Here is a 21,683-nt window from a genome sequence, read left to right as displayed (position 1 = left end):
TAGTATTATTTTTTGATAGCTGATTTATTGCTATTTCTAATGGTTTCAGAATACTGTTAAGCTCCGACAAAATTTGTATTTCATTTTCAGTAAATGGTGTTAAGTTGAAATCTAGAAGAGCGTGATTAACACACTTATATATTCGCAAAAACTGAGAAATCATTTTAACTAAAGAGTTCCAGCGGTGTTTCACGTCATGAATTAATTTTAACTCTGTTTTTTCCTGATCTCTTACATAGCACTGTAATTTTTTGTTTTTCAGCAGATTTATTAAATGTTTTGAGACATTTTCTTAAATGTTCTATTTATTTATTTATTTTGTTTTCCCATACAACAAGACTAATAATCTTATAATTAAAGTACAGGATGAGTTTATTGTAAGTAGTAAATAGTGAATTATTATTATTTTAAAAATACAATTATTTCAAATCTAAGAATTTAGACAAATTTATATAAAGTTCATCCCAGTATGCAACATTTCGAGTCAGTTCTTTTTATCGAACTTATTTCGAATTAAAATCGAAAATATGAATTTATTATGATGCTCTATCCAATCTACATTTTTTAGAATATCGTATTTTAATATTTTATAGAAATGGCGAATAATTTTCGAGTTTTTTTTTAATGTCAAATTTTATTTTTGCACAAATTGACAAATTCATATATACATACATATTATTCTTTTGTCAATTTGTGATAAAATAAAATTTTATTTCTTATTCTATCAATAACATATTCATAAAAATATAGTTTAACACGAAAAACGGATCAAAGACGTCTTAAAAGAAAAGCGCAGCCAATTATTGATGTTGTTTTTGACAATTCGAATCTCATAATCAGCAAATATCAGAAATAAGTGCAGAGTTTATTGCATTTGAAAATGAAAACACATCTAACGCAACATTATTGGATAATAATAAAGGTATTGAATATGCATTATTTCAAGAAGAAATTGCTCGATGGTATAAAGTATACGAAATTGTTCATATATTTCATCGAAATCGAATCAATTTAGAACATTTTTAATACCGAAAAAGGTATAGTATATCGATAAAAATTAGAATCAGAATAATAAATAATTTTCGACTCTTTATCGCTCTGCACTCTACTTAGGAAAACACGCACATTCTCGACATTATATCGAAGTCGATATCGACAAAATTTTACGAAAAAATGATTCATTTTCGACATAACTTCGAATCATTTTGCATACTGGGCATGAGGTCAATTTAATTATACAAACTAAAAATTGATTTCCTAAACTGCGTTGCATTGCTTTCAAATTGAATAGATGACGGTAGCGAGTTCCAGAGACGAATGCAATGAATTAAGAATTGCCATTCAGACACTAGTTTGTAATGTCGTATTTGAATTAAATTATTGTTTCTTCTAGAGCGGGTGAAGGATAGTCGATTAAACAAATATGATGGCTCATTAGTAAATATGATTTTCTGCATGAGTAATAATGATCTTATTTTTAGAAGATCACAAAAACGTACTCCAAAAATTTTACGTTCATACGGTGTTATGTGGGACGATCTTCTCAAATTAAAAATATATCTCAATATAGAGTTGTACGCATTATTTAATTTTTTACTGCTTTGATAATCAGAACTAGCGAAAATTTCACAACCATATAAAAGTGTTGGAAGCAGATAAGTTTTAGCTAGCAACATTCGTATATGTACTGGAGTCAGATGCTGGGTTTTCCATAGTGCGCGAAGCATTGAAAATGTTTTACCTGCAGCGGTGATAATGTGATCAGACCAAGTAAGGGAAGAGTTGAAGATTATTCCAAGGTTTTTTGTTTTATTAACAAATTCAATTCGTTGGTTATTAAGAATGACGTCAGGAACAATATGCGTTTGAGTAGAACGAAATTAAACAGAGTATTTAGTTTCATACATAGCATATTATGGTTGACCATATCAAATGCCTTATTACCACTGTCAATATAGCCTCGAATTTCTTCTGACACATCAATAAGAGTGGTAATGCAGCTATGTTTAGGACGAAACCCTGTTACCTATTTGTTAGAAGACTATTAGCACATACATAATCAGCAATTTGTTCATACAATAACCTTTCAAGTACTTTTGATAAGTATGAAAGTATTGCTATAGGACGATAATCATTCTTATTTTTGGGTACGGGTATAATTTTAGCACATTTCCAATTTAGCGGAAAAACACTTTTAGTTATAATTGTGTTGAAGACATGTGTTAGTTGAGGTAATATTACAGGAAGAACAGCCTTAAGAAACTTAGGATGAATATTATCAGGACCAACTGCATTCGATTTTATACTAAGACATACTTTAAATACATCAGCTTGAGTAACACATCTAAAAGAAAACGAATTTAATAGTCTTGTAGAACTTATAGGTCTTACACTGGAATAATAGTTTGGATTAGCATTAATATTAGGAAGTTTGGTGAAAGACTCATTTAACAAATTAACATCAATATCCGAAGAATTAGCATCTTGTGATTTGCTGATGCCAATATCGCGAATAATTCTCCACGTTTTTTTTGTTCCTACTGCAGAAAAAAATAAGTTAGAGTAGTACGAGGATTTTGCGCATTTAATTAGTTTATTCACTTCTTTTCGTGCATTTGTGTACTCACTATGTAGGTCATCAGTTTTAAAGCGTTTCCAACATTTAAAAGCGTAATCACGCTGCTGAATTTTTGTCTTAATTTGTCCATTAAACCAGGGTTTAGCATTTTTGTGTGATACAGTTTTCAATGGTACAGTTCTATTAAATATTTCAGCAAGATTTTCTTCTAGGAAGTTTATAATATATAGAATTCCAGTCTGCATTGTTTAATTCATTGAACAAAACGTTATAATCCAAATGTTTAAAATCATAGTACATAGTATTTTCATTCGAATATTGAGGTATAAAATTGTAGTTAAGGAAAATTAAATCATGCTTTGAGAAACATGGTACGGAAATCTGGTCATACAGTAAGACTTTTTGTTTGGAACTGACGAAGTATAAGTCCAGCAATGATTGATTTGTGGCAGTGTAGTGCATTGGATTTAGTAAGTTTGGTGTAAACAATCCTAGTGACATCATGGCATCTAATAAATATCTTTCGTTCAATATGTCTGAGTTAGAATCACCACATAGAACATTATTTTCACAATTAAGAGTTACATTTTCAAGTTTTGTATGAAAATTATCAAGGTCTATCCTTTTATTAGGCCTGTAGATACAACCAATTAGTAATTTATTTCCCATTGACTGAACTTCAACAAATATATGTTCAACTTTTTCGTCATATTCAGATTTAACGACAAATTTACTTGATATTTCTTTTTTTACAAATATGGCAACACCACCTCCATGGGTACTTCTATCACAACGATACATTTTAAAACCACTTAAAGCGATTATATTATCGAACACTTTTTCACTAAACCATGTTTCAGATACACATATTACGTCAACACCCAAGTTTTCGAAGATATACCTGAATTCATCAATTTTATTGTTTAAGCTCTGTGCATTTATATGACATATATTAAGACCAGGATTTTGTTTACATAGAATCCGAATAAGATTAAAGGTAGTGTCAGTGGAACTCGTGGATAATCTTTCGTCATTTAAAGACATAGCGTGTTTTAATATTGTTTGAAACGCAACGCAGAGAAATCAAAAATAAATTTAAATATAATTTGTGGTCATTAGGTTTTATCATTAAAATTTTTAATAAAATATTACAATATATAAATAACAAAGCAATTAAAAACGAACATATAACTAAGTTTAGCATAACATTTTGACAACATAAAACATAAGTACGCATGACATTTTGACAAAAATAAGTTAACAAAACAATAATTGAACATTTAGTTATCAAAAGTAATATCTGGAAAAAACTCCTGAAGTCGCTTGGCTCTCAATGCGAACTGGCTCATCATTATCATTAAACTTCACATTGACTAAACCACGAACTGTATAGGCAGCTTTTAGAAGTCCTCGTTTTTTAAGTTCAATGGCAGATATTAAAACTTTATGGTTAGTTGTCGTTAAATTTTCATTAATATAAAACGGTCGATCACCACCGAGTCCAAAGTGGCATAATTTGAGATCTGTTCTATTCGCCCTCCGATAATTAGCCAGACATTTTAAGATAAAGTTTTTATCATAGGGAGAACACAGTTTAACCATTACCACGGCATCCGGTGAGTAGTCCCGATCTTTGTTATTGTGGTTTTGAAGACGATATAATGATTTTATCGCTGGTGTGGAAACATTTAAAACATCACATATGGACTTAAAAACTTCATACAAATTCTCATCCTTCTTATATGGTATGCCGTTTATACGCAAATCAGATGCAACGATAGAATTCTCCTGTCGCTGCAATTGTGTTTTCAAATTTTGAACTTCACCCTTCAGACTAACAATTTCCTCAGCCACTGTTTCAAGCTTTGTTACTCGTAGGTTAATGTCAACAATGTTTCTCTTAAGTTCATCAAAACTTTTATTAAACAGAGTTTCCATGCGAGCTTCCATTCGAGCTTCACTCTCTTCGAACATGGATTTGATAGTAGCGAGGACGTTATCAAATCTCATCAATTTTCTTATCAACAATTGTTAAGACCTTGAAAGGAGAGTCGGTTACTGAAAGTCTTGGTGTTTTTGTAACATTACCTATAATTGATCTTTGGGCAGCCTCTCTACTTCTTTTTGGTGCATTGAGAATATTTGCTAAATTCTCATTATTGAATTCCTCATCAGAGAGGTTTTCAGTTCTGTTATTTTATTTGTTTTATTTTTAATATTTTATTGGTATATTGTAATTTAGAAATAAGAGTTCAATCAACTTGTATATTTTGTGGTTTTAATTTGAGGTCTAGTTGTTGTAATATTGTTAATGCTCTTTGTTTTGTTTACACTTGATCACAGTTTATTTATTTTGTTATTGTCTTTTATACAATTGTTAGATGGTTTTCTTTTTATATTTTCAATTTTAACGATAATTTTTATTGTTTTTATTGTCTTTTTTAGACTATAGATAAAGATTTGTGTAAAATATATATTTAAAGTAACAAAACTTTTTATTTTATTTCCTTATATTAGGAAAATAGATTATTTGCGAGAGATAACAAAAAACACAACCGTCTTCTACGGAAATCAATATAATAACAGTTTTTATATTGCCTGTTAAAGAAACATTTTCAGCACCTAAGTTGAACAGATTTTCGAAATGATCTTCAGTTTGTTCTTGATCATATTCGTCCTCTGATTCATTGAAACTTGAATTATTTATGACATAATCTTTTTCAGTATAAATTGTTTTGACAACGCATAGATGTATTCCATGGTTAATGCAGAGTTGTGATTCTACTTCTATATTGTTTCCATATTTTTAATTTTCTTTAATCCCAAGTTATATATTTCCAATGTTTTTGTTTCCGGATTAAAGCATTTAACAGTGACATTGACATACTTTAAGTATGACAAATCAGTCACTCATCCACAATAATAGAGAACCGGCCATGATTTTTTTTCATTTGCAAAAATTTATTTTTGAGTTCTTCCTGTTTAAGTTGATAAAAATTGTTGATTTTTTGCCATATTGTGGACTCGCAAGGCATACCAAAGTTTTTTGAATGCAAATATCTTTTTACCGCTCTAACGGACATGCCGTCTTCGGCAACACAGCGAGCAAAAATTTCACCAAATGATTCATTTTTTGTGGTAAATTTTAGTAAAGCCTGTTTTGCCGCCGCAGAGCCACTTGCAGTTTCGTCATCTGCTGCTGGTTTTACCTTAGAAGTAGGAATTATTTTGTGGACGCACCTGGCATGATTATGAAGTGAAGATGTAGAAGAACCAACACAGCTCAATATTTTAAAGGTACTTACATTTCTTTTTTACTTTAACTATTATTATTTTATTTGATATTGATTGTTTTTGATATTTTAATTTTTCCTAGGCGCAATTACTTCATTCAGCTTTAAGTTCTTCTTCTTTTTCTTTTGCAATATACAATAAATGATCAGACAATTTTTTTTCAAGCAACTAAAACAAGATCATTGTCAAAATATGAAAATGTAAACAGATGGTTTTGAGTTTGACAGTCAACATGTACTTAACAACAACAAAATGTATGTAGTTTTTGTAGTTTTTGTTTAGTTGTGGTACCACATGAACAACTGTAAATAGTTGTTTCGATAAACATTGTCATATTAGAAAAGTATGTAACAAAATAAAAATGCACTGTAAAAAAATACTTTAATATAACAAATTTTTCCATTAAATGAAAAAATATTAAGTAATACTTAAAAAAACCGGGTTTTATAAGCAAAAAAACCGGTTTATTCGATATTCGAAAAATCGACATTCGAAAAAAACCGACAGCTGTATAGGCAAAAAAACCGATTTTTCAACCGGTTTTAAAACCGAGTCGATCACCCTAGGCCGTGCCCCATAACTGTATGCCATGACACCATATCGGTTTTATGATCATGTTATAAAGTAGAAGTTTACAATCTAAACTAAGCGTAGAGTTTCTGCCAATAAGCCAATTAATTTGAATTGATTTCAATTTCATTTGAGTCAACTTTGCATCTATATGACTTTTCCATGTAAGGCGACGATCGATATGTATTCCGAGGTATTTCACTTCCGATTGTTGAATTATTGTTTGGTTATTGATATGAATAGGGGGCATGATTCTCTACGCAATGTAAATGTTATGTGTGTACATTTTTGCACGTTGACTTTAATTTTCCATTGTTTTAACCATTTTTCTAATTCAAATATGTGATTTTGTAAGTAACGAGACGCTTCTTGAGTGTTTTCATGAATGCTTAGAATAGCAGTATCATCAGCAAATGTTGATATATGAGTGCGATTGTTAGTTGGCATATCAGACGAATATATCAAATATAAAAAAGGTCCCAGGATACTGTCTTGGGGGACTCCAGCTTCAATGGGTTGTGCAGTACTTAAAAAGTTTCCCTCTTTAACCAGTTAAATAGCTTTCCAACAGCTTATGTGTGTTTGCAGGTAAATTTTGACTCAATTTGTATTTTAATCCAACATGCCATACCTTATCAAACGCTTGAGAGATGTCGATGAAGAGTGCGGAACAGTATTTCTTTTCTTCAAACGTTTTTTATCACCATATTTACAAGTAATACAAAACAATTGTTTTCAGTTAACATCGGGTACAACTTGTTCATAAGTATATTCTCAAATAGCTTTGATATATTAGACAATAGGTATGATTCCACCTTTGTGTGATCTATTCCCGGCTTGGGTATCATGGTAACCAGTGAAACCTTCCATTATGGACTATAATATTCAAGTCGTAATATAGCATTAAAAATAAAAAGAATTATTTTTATTGCTATCCGGGGTAGCTCCATAAGCATCTTGTCGCTGATCTTGTCCATACCAGGCGCTTTTTTTGGATTTAAATCAACAATAGCATTTTCGATCTCTCGAATCTCAAAACGTAGGGGTACGGCTGCTCCAAAATGGGGTACAACAGGTGGCAACTCAATTGCTTCGTTTGATGTGTTCGGTGTAAATACTTTTTTTAAATGATTAACAAACAGATTCCCTTTTTCAGTATCATTTCTTGCCCATCCTAAACTTGAATTTCGCAAGGGGGACTTACATATGACAGGTCTTTTAAGACTTTTTGTTGCTCGCCATAATGAGTAATCCGATTGCGGGGTTGCGTCCAGGCTTTCTAAATATTTATTCAGTGATTCCATTTTTCGAAATTCCAAGAGCTTTTTATACAATCTTTAAGCTTTGATTTTAGTTGGGGAGATATGTGCAATTGCCATTCTCTTAGAACTCTTCTTTTTTCATTTAAGAGCTGTTCGACATCAGCAGAATTAATTCTATTATATCTGATTTGTCGGAGGGTTTGGGTAGCATATTGAGCAGCCAGTTTGAGATTTTTATCGAAATTGATAAGAGAGTGATCGATGTTTTCTGGTGTTCTTAGCGGTATGTTTTCCGAGCAATGTGTACTGAGGTATTTTTATATTTGAGCCAATTTATTCTTGTACCTGCCAACGCTAAATTACCAGTCGGGGATACAATTTCTAGGGGGCTCAATAAAGTAACAAAAGTGGGTGAGTGATCTGAAGATAGTTCCAGCGAGGATTTAATTTGAATCATTTCTCTAGGGATATTTTTCATCACGCTAAAATCAATAACATTGGCCGCTCTAAAGCACATTCAAACCCATTTTAGAAATTGTATCGAACAAAACACGACCTTTAGGGTGATCCCCAGAATGTGTGCTTAGCATTATAATCGCCAGCAGCCAAGAAACGGGGGCCTAGTGATTTAAAAATCTATTATATTGACTTTCTGTAATTGAAAATCTAGGGGGTGAGTATATCGATGAAATCACTAAGTTTCGATGAAAATCTGTAGTAGCTTAAAGATAATCTTCGCAAAAATCACACATTAAGTAGTGTTTGATTCGAGCTATTATTAAAATTGGCGAGCCTCCGCATGCTCTACCTCTGGGATCTTTGGTGTCATATATGGGGCATTTCACGTCAAGTGAACCAACTTTTGAAATCGATGTCTTCCGATTTCACCAATGTTAGTTCTATTGGATAGTAATTCGGACACCATTTTTCAACAAGATCGGTCAAGAACTCTCTGAGTTATAGGAGGTCAAAATTTGACATTTTGGCCAAACAGGTGTTTTTTTTTATCCATATAACTTATTACATATTGTTCTTAGCAAAATGTGTCCCAAATAGTTTAGATAGCTATTTATGCAATCTTTCGAAAAAAAAATTAAAAAAATTTAATAAAATATTTTTGATTTTTTTTTTAAATCAAAAATATTTTTGACTTTTTTTTCAAAATGGGCCCTTTTTATTTTTTTTTAAGAAAGCTTAGGTCTTTTCCTAAGCGACCTATATGGTCGCTTAGTGGGATGCGAGTGGGATATCTATCAAAAAAATATTTTGTAACTCAAGATTTAAAATTTTTTAATTTTTTTGCAAAATCAAAAACTTTGTTGACTTTTTTTAAAAAAATGGACCCATTTTTTAATTTTTTTTTTGCTCAGAAGAAAGCTTATGTGTCTTCCTTTAACACCCTTTTTGTCGCTTAGTGGGATGCGAGTGGGATATCTATAAAAAAATGTTTTGTAACTCAAGACATAAAATTTTTTACTTTTTTTTGAAAAATCGAAAACCTTTTTGACTTTTTTTTTCCAAAATGGACTCTTTTTTTATTAATTTTTTTTCTCAAAAGAAAGCTTAGGTCTTTTCCTTTAAAACCTTTTTGGTCGCTTAGTGGGATGCGAGTGGGATATCTATCAAAATAAATGTTTTGTAACTCAAGACAAAGGTTTTTAAATTTGCACTATTTTAATTTTTTTCATATTTGTGTGTAAACCTTAAAAATTAAACTTACGCAGAGAAACTAGACACATTAGCCTTTCCGATGGTATGTAACATACCCAACTAAAATTTCATAGCCTCGATACTGTAATACCCATAATATGTTAACCTCAGGAATAAAAATCACTTTTTTTCTATGGAAATGTTGAATAATTTAATTTTGTTATTTATTTGTAATAATAATTAATTTAATATATAATAATAATAATAAAAAGATGAATAATTTAGTAAAATTTAATCTTAATCACAATAGATCAATTTATATAATAACTATTTTTACACTTAATTTATGAAGTTTTTAAATTTTCAAATATCCATACTTTTATCCTCCTTATTTGTCACCTTTATTAGCTGCTTTTTTTTTGTCAATCCTTTCTTGGCGTTATTAGATTCAGCTACTGATTTCGCTGCTGGCTTCTTTTTTGGCTTTGGAAAGAAATCGCATTGAGTAGATGCAGAAAACTTTTTTAATTTGAGTCTTCCATCGACAAGCGGTATGAAAGCATGGTATTGAGCAGTGCCATCGATTGTTACCGCAGCATCGAATCTGCTCTTTAGTGTTTTCAATGTTTCCTCATGATCCTCTTTGCTACTAAAAACTATTTTAGTTTCTTTACAATAATTCTTTGCCCAATGGAATAAAGCAGTCGCATCTAAGATGCGATCTTGATGAGAGCACTGGAGGCTATACTTCGCTGCATTTCTTTTAAGGTTTGCTCCAATACCATCACATGCTCCTTTACCATGAGCAGTAGGATGAAAATGCCACTCAGCTGGCATTCCAAAATCTTTTTCATGAGCTGTAAGATTTGCGAAGCTACTTTTGTTTTTAAAATGTTGACGAGCTCCGTCCGAAACGTAGTATACCTTTTCTACTGTAAATTTTGATTTTAGATAATTTAGTATTATCTTCTGGTACTCATAAACTGCAACGGTGTCATGTTTTAAATCGTCGGATATGATTGCCATACTTTTGTGTTCCAGGTTTTCTTCTTTCATGTAGTAAATAACTACTGTGAATATAGTTGCTTGGTCGTTATTGAAGTGGAATGCTTGTATGGAATCCTGAAGAACATATTTATAGTTCTCTGCGAAATCAAATGAAATAATGAATTCACCAGACTTCAAATGTGTTTTCAAGTCCTTGAAGAATGACCACTGCTCTTTGACTAAAAAGTCATGGGTTCTCAAATTTAGCAATCCTCTACACAGTTCTTCCACAAAATCATCCACATTTAAAATTATAGTTTTCAGTGTGCATCTTTCAGTCTGAAGCCAAGATTCAAATTTTAACTCCTCAATACATTCTCGATCAAAAGAGTTGATTAAATTTTCTTTGATGGATGTGGTTTCCGGGCAATTCGAACATTCACCTAAGTGGCAAGAAGTTGTAGCATTAGGGCACATAGTCAATTTAAGGCAATCGCTGTAATGGTGTAAATCTTCTGATGAATCATCTTTTAAGTAATTTAAGTTGATTTCCTTCAACATCAATTTAACATTTTCATGGTAAATACAAACACATACTTTGTGAGTTCCGCTGCTTCCTGCCAAAACGCAATGTTTTGGCCTCAGTTGTGTAAATTTTGTGAATCCAATTTTGACATCCTCGTATTCAGATTTAAATGTTGCGAATAATTCATTCAGGTTACAGAGAACCATTCTCTTCTGCATTTGAACTTTCTTGCCATCGATTCGTACAGACATCCAGTCTTTCATCCCTGGCATCAGGCGACTCATATCATCTCGCTGATAAAACTGAGTTATTAGAGATTTAGTATCGCACTCCAAAGTTTTTCCCTTCTTTTTGTTTGGGAGTGTGATAATCCCATGCTCAGCAACCAATTGTTTAGCAATTCTTGCTTTTCGTTGATACGTTCCAAACTCAGTCATTGTTTTTGCAGAACTCCATGTTCTTGGAGCAAGCGTGAGAAGTTGAATTCTTTCAGCTTCACTCTGTGACGTTTTGTATTTCTCTTTTATTTGTTCAAGAACTTCTACTGCATCCTTATGGTATTGGTTTCGACACTCATTCGTTGAATTTGAAAAGTTAGAATAACCATCATCATCAACAGTTATGTCTTCATTCTCGGAATTACTTTTGTCTTCATCTGGAATAACTTCAACGCAAGGCTCATTACTATTCAAATTCGGTAATTCGTTCAACTTTCCGAGCTCTTTCCTGCATGATCCACAAATTTTCAATCGTTTTGACATCGTAGGGAATTTTTTTAATAAGCCGTCGGAAATATTTCGCATATCTGATGATCTGTGCTTCATTTTGTTAAAGGGATTAAAACAAAAAGACGAATAAATTTCATTTTCAACCTTAGCCTTTTTAGAAGTCGTAGACATTTTGAATTTTGTAAGTATTTATGTAAATAACACACGTCTTAACTTAAACGCTGTTTCTAAAAAACTGATTTCCGTATGTCTTCAGAATGACAATAAATAGTTTTTTAAGATCATATAGGTAGTACGTTTTAATGAATGAGTCTAAAATCTTTTATTAGGGTCAAGAAGGGCTTACATACTAAAGTACCTAGTTTAACCAAATGTTACAAATAATAATAAAAATAAACCACCATATAAATAACCTACCTGTCAACTTCTACCTCTCCACCCACTTCTTAAAGTCAAATGTCATAAAATAATAAATAAACTGGTACTTCGGAGAAGGGCCATAAAATATTTCCACTTGATTCCAAAAATTTGTTTCTGGGGCACCTGATATTTTAACAATGAAAATCACGTGCGCTGAAAACTACCTCTAGGATTGACTAAAAAAGCCGCAAGATACAAAACTCGGACAAATTTTGGGGGTGGAAAATTAATAGCGGTCGGCCTCATATTGCACCCCTCCAGTGGCTATTATCGGTCAGTTGTTGTGGTTTTTATTTTTAAGGTTTTAGAAACACTTACACACAAATATGAAAAAAATCTATTTAAAAACATTTGTCTTGAGTTACAAAACATTTATTTTGATAGATATCCCACTCGCATCCCACTAAGCGACCAAAAAGGTTTTAAAGGAAAAGACCTAAGCTTTCTTTTGAGAAAAAAAATTAATAAAAAAAGAGTCCATTTTGGAAAAAAAAAGTCAAAAAGGTTTTTGATTTTTCAAAAAAAGTAAAAAATTGTATGTCTTGAGTTACAAAACATTTTTTTTATAGATATCCCACTCGCATCCCACTAAGCGACAAAAAGGGTGTTAAAGGAAAACACATAAGCTTTCTTCTGAGCAAAAAAAAAATGGGTCCATTTTTTTTAAAAAAAGTCAACAAAGTTTTTGATTTTGCAAAAAAATTCAAAAATTTTAAATCTTGAGTTACAAAATATTTTTTTTGATAGATATCCCACTCGCATCCCACTAAGCGACCATATAGGTCGCTTAGGAAAAGACCTAAGCTTTCTTAAAAAAAATAAAAAGGGCCCATTTTGAAAAAAAATGTCAAAAATATTTTTGATTTAAAAAAAAAAAATCAAAAATATTTTATTAAATTTTTTTAATTTTTTTTTTCGAAAGATTGCATAAATAGATATCTAAACTATTTGGGACACATTTTGCTAAGAACAATAGGTAATAAGTTATATGGATAAAAAAAAAACCTGTTTGGCCAAAATGTCAAATTTTGACCTCCTATAACTCAGAGAGTTCTTGACCGATCTTGTTGAAAAATGGTGTCCGAATTACTATCCAATAGAACTAACATTGGTGCAAATTGGTGCGATCGGAAGACATCGATTTCAAAAGTTGGTTCACTTGACGTGAAATGCCCCATATACATATCCATTTATTCGAAATGAACTTCTGGACGTCAAATGAGTTTCAGAAACCAGCATTACATCAATTTGTTGGTTTCTTAAAAAATATTCGAGTTCGTTTTTGTGTTGGCGTATGCCGTTTACATTCCAAAAACATATTCTTAGGCAGTTCATGGTCTGTTAAGCACAGCCTTCAATAACATTGATTGCATCTTAAGCATTTCTTGCATCATGTTACTCATTGAGTTTGTAAAGTTATTTACCGATTGCACAAGAGTTTCTATTGTAGATTCTAGTCGGGTAAAATTGAAGATTGGCATTTGCTCTCTTACCTCTGGGTTCATATTTTCGTTTTGTGGTTGACGAACTTGCGTCTGAGTTTGGTTGTTTCTAAGTACATTTGCACATGTTTCTTTGTTGTCATATGTCTGTTGCAATGGGTTGTAGTTCAAATGGCTATTTAATGGCTGAGCGGGGAAAATCTTCGGTTTCTGGCTATGTGATTTTTTAACAATTGAGTAGACAGGGCAACCCCTGTAGTTTGCTGTGTGGTTACCTCGCAATTGCTGCATTTTTTAATTTTAGGATCATCTTTGGATTTGTTACATTGGAATGTGTTATGCAACTCCCAGCAAATAACACATACGGGTGGCAATTTGCAATATGCCTTGGTATGTCCATATTCTTGGCAATTCATACATTGGACGGGGCTAAATCATTTATGTGGTTCTTCTACTGTAATTTTACGATGCAATAAATACTTCAGGTTATATATGGGATGTGTTTCATTTTTTTTTCAGTTTTATGACACCGGGTTCAAGTTCAACACGGAAGAGTGGTTGGGGGTTTGTTTCGCGATTTCTAATATTTATCACATTCGTTGTCCTAAAGCCTTTATCTTCTAAGCTTTGCTTTATTTCGAGTGGTTCAACATTACAGTCAATACCCTTTATTACAACTTGTAGACCCTTACTTCCTTTCAGCTGATAGGTGTAAAAACTTTTCTTTTGAGTTTCAAAATATGTTACGACCTTTCTATAATCATTTTTGCTATTGACCTGTATTTTAGTTTCGTGAATCGTGCCTTTCTTGACTGGGATAACGTAAAAAGAGTTCTCTCCTATTAATGAGATCAGGCTATGAACCAGTGAATTCGAATTATTTTGGGGGGTGGTTTTGTAGAGTGGATTTTATTTACTGGTTCATCTGTTTCACATTCCAGAATAGAAAAACGATTTTCATTGTTTAGTCTATCAGACTCACTATCCTTATATAATTTAGCCAAGGGTGCCGCTTTCGAAGAATTGGGACTTCGTGCCCGTTTTAATACTGTAATATACCGGTACATTCCAACATTTATTATCTTTATTTAATGGTTGACCAATCTTGGGTATAGCGCCGCTTAATGGGTTAATTTTATTTCTAGTCAGTGTGGTGGATTTCGTATCTGAAGCTGATATAGCTAGCATACTTTCAGGCATAAGTAAAATATTGTTATTTTCTGGAACAGCTGTTGAATTTTCATTCGTTTGACAATTATTTGTTGTTGTCGATGCGGGGGAACAAGAACGAGCACGGTTAACAGGCTTGGCGGTTAAAAACAAGCTGTCATCATCAAATCTTCTGTTTGTTTTGTTTATATTTCTTTCATCTGCATTAACTGTTACGTATACATTTTTGCCGTTTACACTCAACCTTCGCTCACTGTTTTTGTTTAAGAGACTCATTTAAGAGTAGTTGTAAATAATTTAGTTAACACTCTTGATCTTTATTTAATAGATAATACACAAAAAAGGTTCAAAAAAGAAATAAAGAATTTTCTTTACTTATTTGTCTTTTAGTTTTTATTTTTTTTATTTAATATTATTAAAATAAAAGCGTCCTTTCGCATTAATAAAAAACAGTCGCCACAAACTTTACCAATAATGTATTTCTGTAAAGAAGGATATAGATTTATAGATAAATATAGTTGTTGAAATAGATAGACACACGTATAAATATATAGACATACCAATTGGACAACAATATCCTCGTTCTGTAGTACTTTTTCTTGCAATTCTTCTAACTATTTTACAGTTGTTAGAGGTAAAGAATTAGTGCCTTCTTTTAATGTCTTTAGAAAAATTGAATTTTGTCTGGCGCACCTCATTTCTTAGGGTTACCACTTCCTCTGCTAACCTGCCGATTTGCTGCTATTGAGCAATCATTTCCTCTAAAAACTGTTCAATCATCTTATCTGTACAATCTGAAAGAAATAATGAAAATAGAAATTATATATTATAAATAAACCGATAACTTCATTTCTAATGTCATCATACCAGTTGCATTATCTGCTTCCACATATTCAAATGGGACATCATCACAATTCGATAATGTTTCCTTAACTTTAACAATTTTTTTTTGGAAGAGCTGCATTGTATTTCATTGTAAGCTGATTCCATATTTTTTTTGCTTCTCGCTTGCTTCTTAATCTTATTGCTTTAGCCGATAGCATTATAAATATATTTTAATTGTTGATTTGTTATATTTCAATTTAAAAATCACTTTAATTTTATAAAAAAAAAAAACACTTTTATGCAAAAGAAAACAATTTCATTAAAAAACACATTTTACTCACTCTTCACGTCTGCTTTGATCAAAAACAGATTTTAAATGAATAAATAACTTTTTCTTGCCAAACACAGCGGTTAAATTTACCTTAATATCGCCATAATGTGTATACGGTTATTTTAAAGCAGTGATGTTCAAAAATAAAATTGTGGATGTATTGGTGAGAGAGCTTACCCAGCAAACATAATGTTAAACACTTAAAATAAGAAAAAAAAAGTTTAGAATTAGAACAAAGTATATTTATACAAGTACAAGCAAGTGACCACTGTTCAATTTTTGTTCCTTTGTAAATAATTTTGAGATTGTCAAAATTGTTCACTTTTTTGGAATTTGAAAGAATTAATATAAAAAAAGTCCTTTTGAAAAATTTTAATAGAATAACAATTGGAAAAATATGTTTTTGTTCATTGTACAAAAACAATGTACCAGTAGCAGTGGTGACTTATTCTATGTGCAAAAAGACCCGATTAAATGGACAACGTGAGTGAAATTTGTAGCAAAAATGATTGTCAGATTGATGAAGCCATTGTTTTAATTTTACAAAAAAACTCTTCTTCTTTTCATTAAGAAGCTCCTCCTTCTTTTTACAATTAATTTTATTAATTTCATAATAATAAGATAATAAGAATAAAAATGTCTTTTCAAAACGCTTTCATTTCCAGCCTTAAATGTTTTGTAACATAAAAGGCATTGAATTTTATGAGAAGCATCATTTATCATAAAATACTTTTCACATCTCATTTTGTGAACGTGTATGCTTTAATTTATTTTGAACTGTTTTATTTGTGTTCAATTGTAATTGAAACGCGTGTGTTTGCTATGCTTCGTTCAAAAACAACCAACAACAATGCTTAACAAATTTCTGAAAAAAAATAACGATAGTCCGTCGCATGTGTTTACATCGCTTGCTAAACGATGAATGAACAAGAGTTTTTAAAAGAGCGTAACAAATGTGTGTAAATTTTTTGAACAATTGTTGTATGGCGTGAACATCACTGTTTTAAACATTAAAATTTAAAGACACGTAAACAACAAAAAAAAAACTCGCAAAAACATCATTTACAATGTAAATTTTACATCGTCAAATAATCTTTCAAATGCTAGCTGGGAAATATTGAATAAAAAGTAGTTTTTCTTTAAATGTATTGGTGTTTGCTCTTCCATAAGGAACGTTTGGGCACCCCTGCTCTAAATACTTTCACATAGTATCATTTTAGTGTTTTCTTCTATTCAAATCATCTTAAAAAAAGTGTCAAGGGATTTTGTTTTTTCAGTCGTGGTTGTCATTCTCGTTGAATTGTTATTTATTCAATCCTGAAAATTCCAAATAATTTAATATTTTTCTAAAATCGATATCGCTTAGGTTGAGTATTTAATGTAACAAACAATTATATAGTATATATGTACATATAGTTGTAGATATAAATTAAGAGTTAATGTACTTCGAATTGAAACAAATATTGCAAAATATAAAATTTGTAATTTTCTTTTCGGCGATACAATTCTGTCAGACAGAAATAGTTTTTTTAAAATTTGTATTTATATTCAAATAGATTTTTCGTATTTTTTATTTATTTTTAATTTAATTGTGTTTCGTTTTTAACGGGGAAGAGTACTATACACAACGAAATAGATGCCAACTCACTCGTTGCAGGGTAGACCAGCATTCTTCCAAAGTTCTTTCACTGATTGCAGTTGCACTGTTAGAACGGGATAATTGTAGCTGTTGGTTTAGTTCATCCGAGTTTCAAAAATGGTCGCATAACAAAGAGAAAGAAAGAAAATAAAATTAAAATATTAGTATAATATAATATTACGGTTAAATTATTTAAATAAATAAATTCATATTCAATAGTACACAATGGATGAATACAGAATGAAATACATAGTAAAGTACAAGAATATTATTAACTAGCAGACCCGGTGAGCTTCGCCACCCCAATTAGAAGAATGAAATAGTACTATTAAGTCTCCCTTTGTGAATCTAATTGTAAATGTCTAATTTCATATTTCTGGGTCCATTATTATAGAAACTGCAAAAGAAAGTTACCACTAAAGTCACCTTTTGTGAATTCAAATTCATTCAGAATCATGTGTGCCAAATTTTAAATTCTTAGGTTTATTATTATAAAATATTCAAAAAGTAACATTGCAATAAACAAATAGTACCATTGATTATCACTTTTGAATTCGCATTCACTAAACCATAACCCGTCAAGTTTGAATTTTAAATTTGTATAGCCTTTCCTATATTATCAACTAATTTTGTTTCTATAACAATTAATATGTAAAAATTATCACAAAACCCAAAAAAAAACGAAACCGCGGTTTTGAATTTCTTCGGTTTTTTCCATTATTATAGTAAATTCACAAAAGTACATATGAGAACAAAGAAAAAGTACCAAGAAGTATGGCCTTGAATTTTCACTCACTTGGGACCATAGACGCCTAATTTCATATTTCTATGTCCATTATTACAGAAAATTCAAAAAGTACCATTAGAATATATAAAAAGTACCAAAAAGCCCCCACTTGTGGTTTCCCACTCACTCCCATATAAGCTTAATTTCATGGTTTTAGCTTAATTGGTGAAGAAATTACAAAAAGTACCATTCGAATAAAGAAAAAGTACCAAAAAGTCCATCCCTAGAATTCACACTCACTTAGGACCATATATGCTTAATATCATGTTTCTAAGTTCATTGTTATAGAAAATTCAAAAAAGTACCATTAGAATAAAGAAAAAGTACCAAAAAGTCTCCCCCTAGAATTCTCACTCACTTTAGAACATTTACGATTAATTTAATATTTTGATGTCCATTATTACAGAAAATTCAAAAAGTACATTTATCAAAATTGGCTTAATAATTTCAAATAAAATGTATTTTCCCGATTTTATCCCCTTTGCGGTGGTAAAATTTTATTCAAATAAAAATCTGCATCGTGGTGGGAGTTCATAATAAAATATTCGTATGTCTATGTCAAATTATAGAAAAACATATTTTATGAAAAAGTACCAAAAATAAACGCAATTTTTATCCCTTAAGGGTTCGAATTTACAAAAAGTACCAAACTTATATTTTTTATTTTTTGATAAGTAAAGAATGCGATTTAAAATTTGTTTATATGTTATATGTTGGTTTAAAAGATACATAGGGTGCCAAAAAAGTACCAAAATACAGTTTTTACCCGTTTTCTCCCCTAAACGGTTCGAATTTCGAAAATGTACGAAACACCTGTCAGCTTATTTTTTGAATGGAGTAACATGCAATTTTAAGTTTTTTTGTATCTTTATTACTTTTGAAGATATAACGTTACCGAATTTACCCGTTTTTACCCTTTTTTACCCCCTAAACGTTCGAATTTCCAAAAATCCCTTCTTATCGGATGGTTTTGGGGAGGGAGGAACCCACAGCTAAAATTTCATGATTCTAGCTTCAGTCGTTTGGGCTGTGCGATGATGAATCAGTCAGTCAGTCAGTCAGTCAATGAGTCAGTAACGTTAGTATTTTATATATATACATATATATGATTATAATAAACAAATACTAAAATAAATTTTTAATGCTCTACTCAACACAGAGCCATAATTTCTAAAAGATTTTCATAATGCAATTTTGTGGTAAAATATAATGCAATTTTGTGGTAACAATCTTCGAAATAACTCTTCAAAATCAAATCGATATATTTTCCATAGGTAACCTATACTTTACTGTACTTTATTTTCAGTGAATTATTTTTTTAATGATCATTTTAACTATAAAGATTTTAATTAACTTGTATTGAAATAAATTAGTTTGTTAAACATTTCGCTGAAGTTTTTTATAACCACCACCAAAAAGATGGGTGTTATATTGAATTTGTCATTTCGTTTGTAACACTTCGAAATGTTTTTTCTCTCTGTCTATTAACCCTCCGTTACTCGCAACTGATCTGGTTGATTCAGGTAAACATTTTTTTATTGTAAACTTTTTTAATCACCTTAAATTTTATGCTATTTTTTGATAAAATAATATTTTTACTGCAATTTTTTTGTACTACTCTTTTATATACATTGCATTTAATATTGTTTTTATGTTTTAGAAATAGAAAGAGAAGAAATTATTTTCAAACGCGCCTTTTTTATTGATATCAATTTTATACATTGCGACTAGTCTTGATTGAAAATGATTGCGACTAACGAGGGTTAAATATCAATAGGGCATTAAGGGACGGACTTAGAGGTATGAAATTTTCCCGAAAATATTAAATGTCTCCGAAATTTGTCAAAAACAGTAGCTAGCATATGTATTGAAAACAGATTGAAGCGATAAAAACTTTTGGATCAAATTATATTAGACTTACCACTATACATTTTTGATCCCCATAACATTTAAAGACATGAATCTAGTAATGTGAAATTTACCACTGATATTTTCTCGTAATAGAAAATTTAAAACTAAAATCGGGTTAACCAGATTAAATTTAAAAAATATTCTTTCCGATCAAACGGAAAAAATTTCAAACCAATATTTTGTACGAGACAAAAAAATAGGAAAATTTAAAGTTATATATAATATTGAAGATGTATTGAATTTCATAGATTTAGTCAAACCAATATACAAATCTTAGACGCTGGAAGAAATACATATCTGTGGACATTTGACTAAACGACTTCTCTCGAGATAAGACAATTTTACAGGATTTTTGTAGTAAATATAAAATTTGAATGCGCTTCTTTTGGTCTTATCGCCGTATTTCTATGACTTTTAGAACATAAGATACGCAATCGAAAAAACGACCTCTTTCAGGTTTTTCCCCAATTTCTATTTGACAAAACAACTTCTCTCATAGAATTCAAATCATTTTAAAAAAACTAGTAACTGCCTTTTGACAAAACAGCCTATCTCTATTTAGTTTTAGCACATTATTAACAATTATTTTTTGATAAAACAGCTTCTTTCGAAAGAAGTCGTTTTGTCGAAAGCAAAGATTGAAATACCTACCACTTGTCTGAGACAAGTAGATTTTTAAATCAGTTGATCGCGAGTTTTCGTTTTGACAAAACGTCTTGTATTGACAGAGGTTCTTTTACAAAAACGAAAATTTAAAAAAGTTAAGTCTTATCTTAACATAAGTGCTTTTAAAAATGGAAAACAGAAGAAAAGAAGCTGTTTTGCTACTTAATACTAGAATAAATAAAAATAAATTGAAATTCGTATAAATGAATGAAGTAAAAAAATTGAGGCTATGGCCAATAATGTGAAAAAAAGAACACGTAAATATGTCTTTGTTTTCGACCAAAGACCATAAACTAGAAAAATCTTTGGCTAAATATATGGTTCAAGTGATGCTTTGATACTTTGATTGCCAAAAATTTCGATGACGAGTTTGATACAGTGCATGAGCAAATTGAAAAAAATTAAGAAAAATTCATCCTTTTCAATATACCATACACACGACTGGGTAAATTTAATAACGGCTACAAATCGTTCATGAATTAAACCAAAACTATTTTTTAGATTTTATTGGTCTGATGAAAGATAGATACACATGGAGGAAATGCAACATTTCAGGTATTTATAAAAATAATTTTATTTATAGGCTACATTATATATTAACTTTTTACTACTTACATACATATATCTTTTCAGGTAAAAAATTTGTGTGAAAATAGGTTCGATGGATGCAGTACGAGTAAAGTAAACCTGGAGTTTTGCAGTACAAATCATCAATAGACCCAGGATAGGCTTTTAAGCTCCTAGACATCAACTCGCGTCGTTTAAAGATGCAGATTCCACAATTGGTCGAAGTTACATGTCTCCATTCGTCGTATCACATAACAAAAAACGCGATTTGATGGATATGCTGCCACTGATAAATACCCATCTACACATGTTTTAAAGCATAAAGATCGT

The 21,683-nt window shown here is 30.8% G+C and overlaps 1 long non-coding RNA gene across 1 annotated transcript in view; it reads right to left on the bottom strand.

The window, feature by feature from the left end:
- Positions 1-21,683, bottom strand: part of LOC135962837 (uncharacterized) — a 139,347-nt gene that overhangs the window by 8,749 nt on the left and 108,915 nt on the right. The window contains exon 2 of the long non-coding RNA XR_010576701.1: positions 17,432-17,509. This is a non-coding gene — a long non-coding RNA (uncharacterized LOC135962837). The remainder of the gene's footprint in view (positions 1-17,431; positions 17,510-21,683) is intronic.

The sequence above is a fragment of the Calliphora vicina genome, chromosome X (genome assembly GCF_958450345.1).
Source record: "Calliphora vicina chromosome X, idCalVici1.1, whole genome shotgun sequence".
Classification (NCBI taxonomy): Eukaryota; Metazoa; Arthropoda; class Insecta; order Diptera; family Calliphoridae; genus Calliphora; species Calliphora vicina.
The sequence above is the reverse complement of the archived record's forward strand: the minus strand, read 5'-3'. Positions and strand labels throughout refer to the sequence as shown.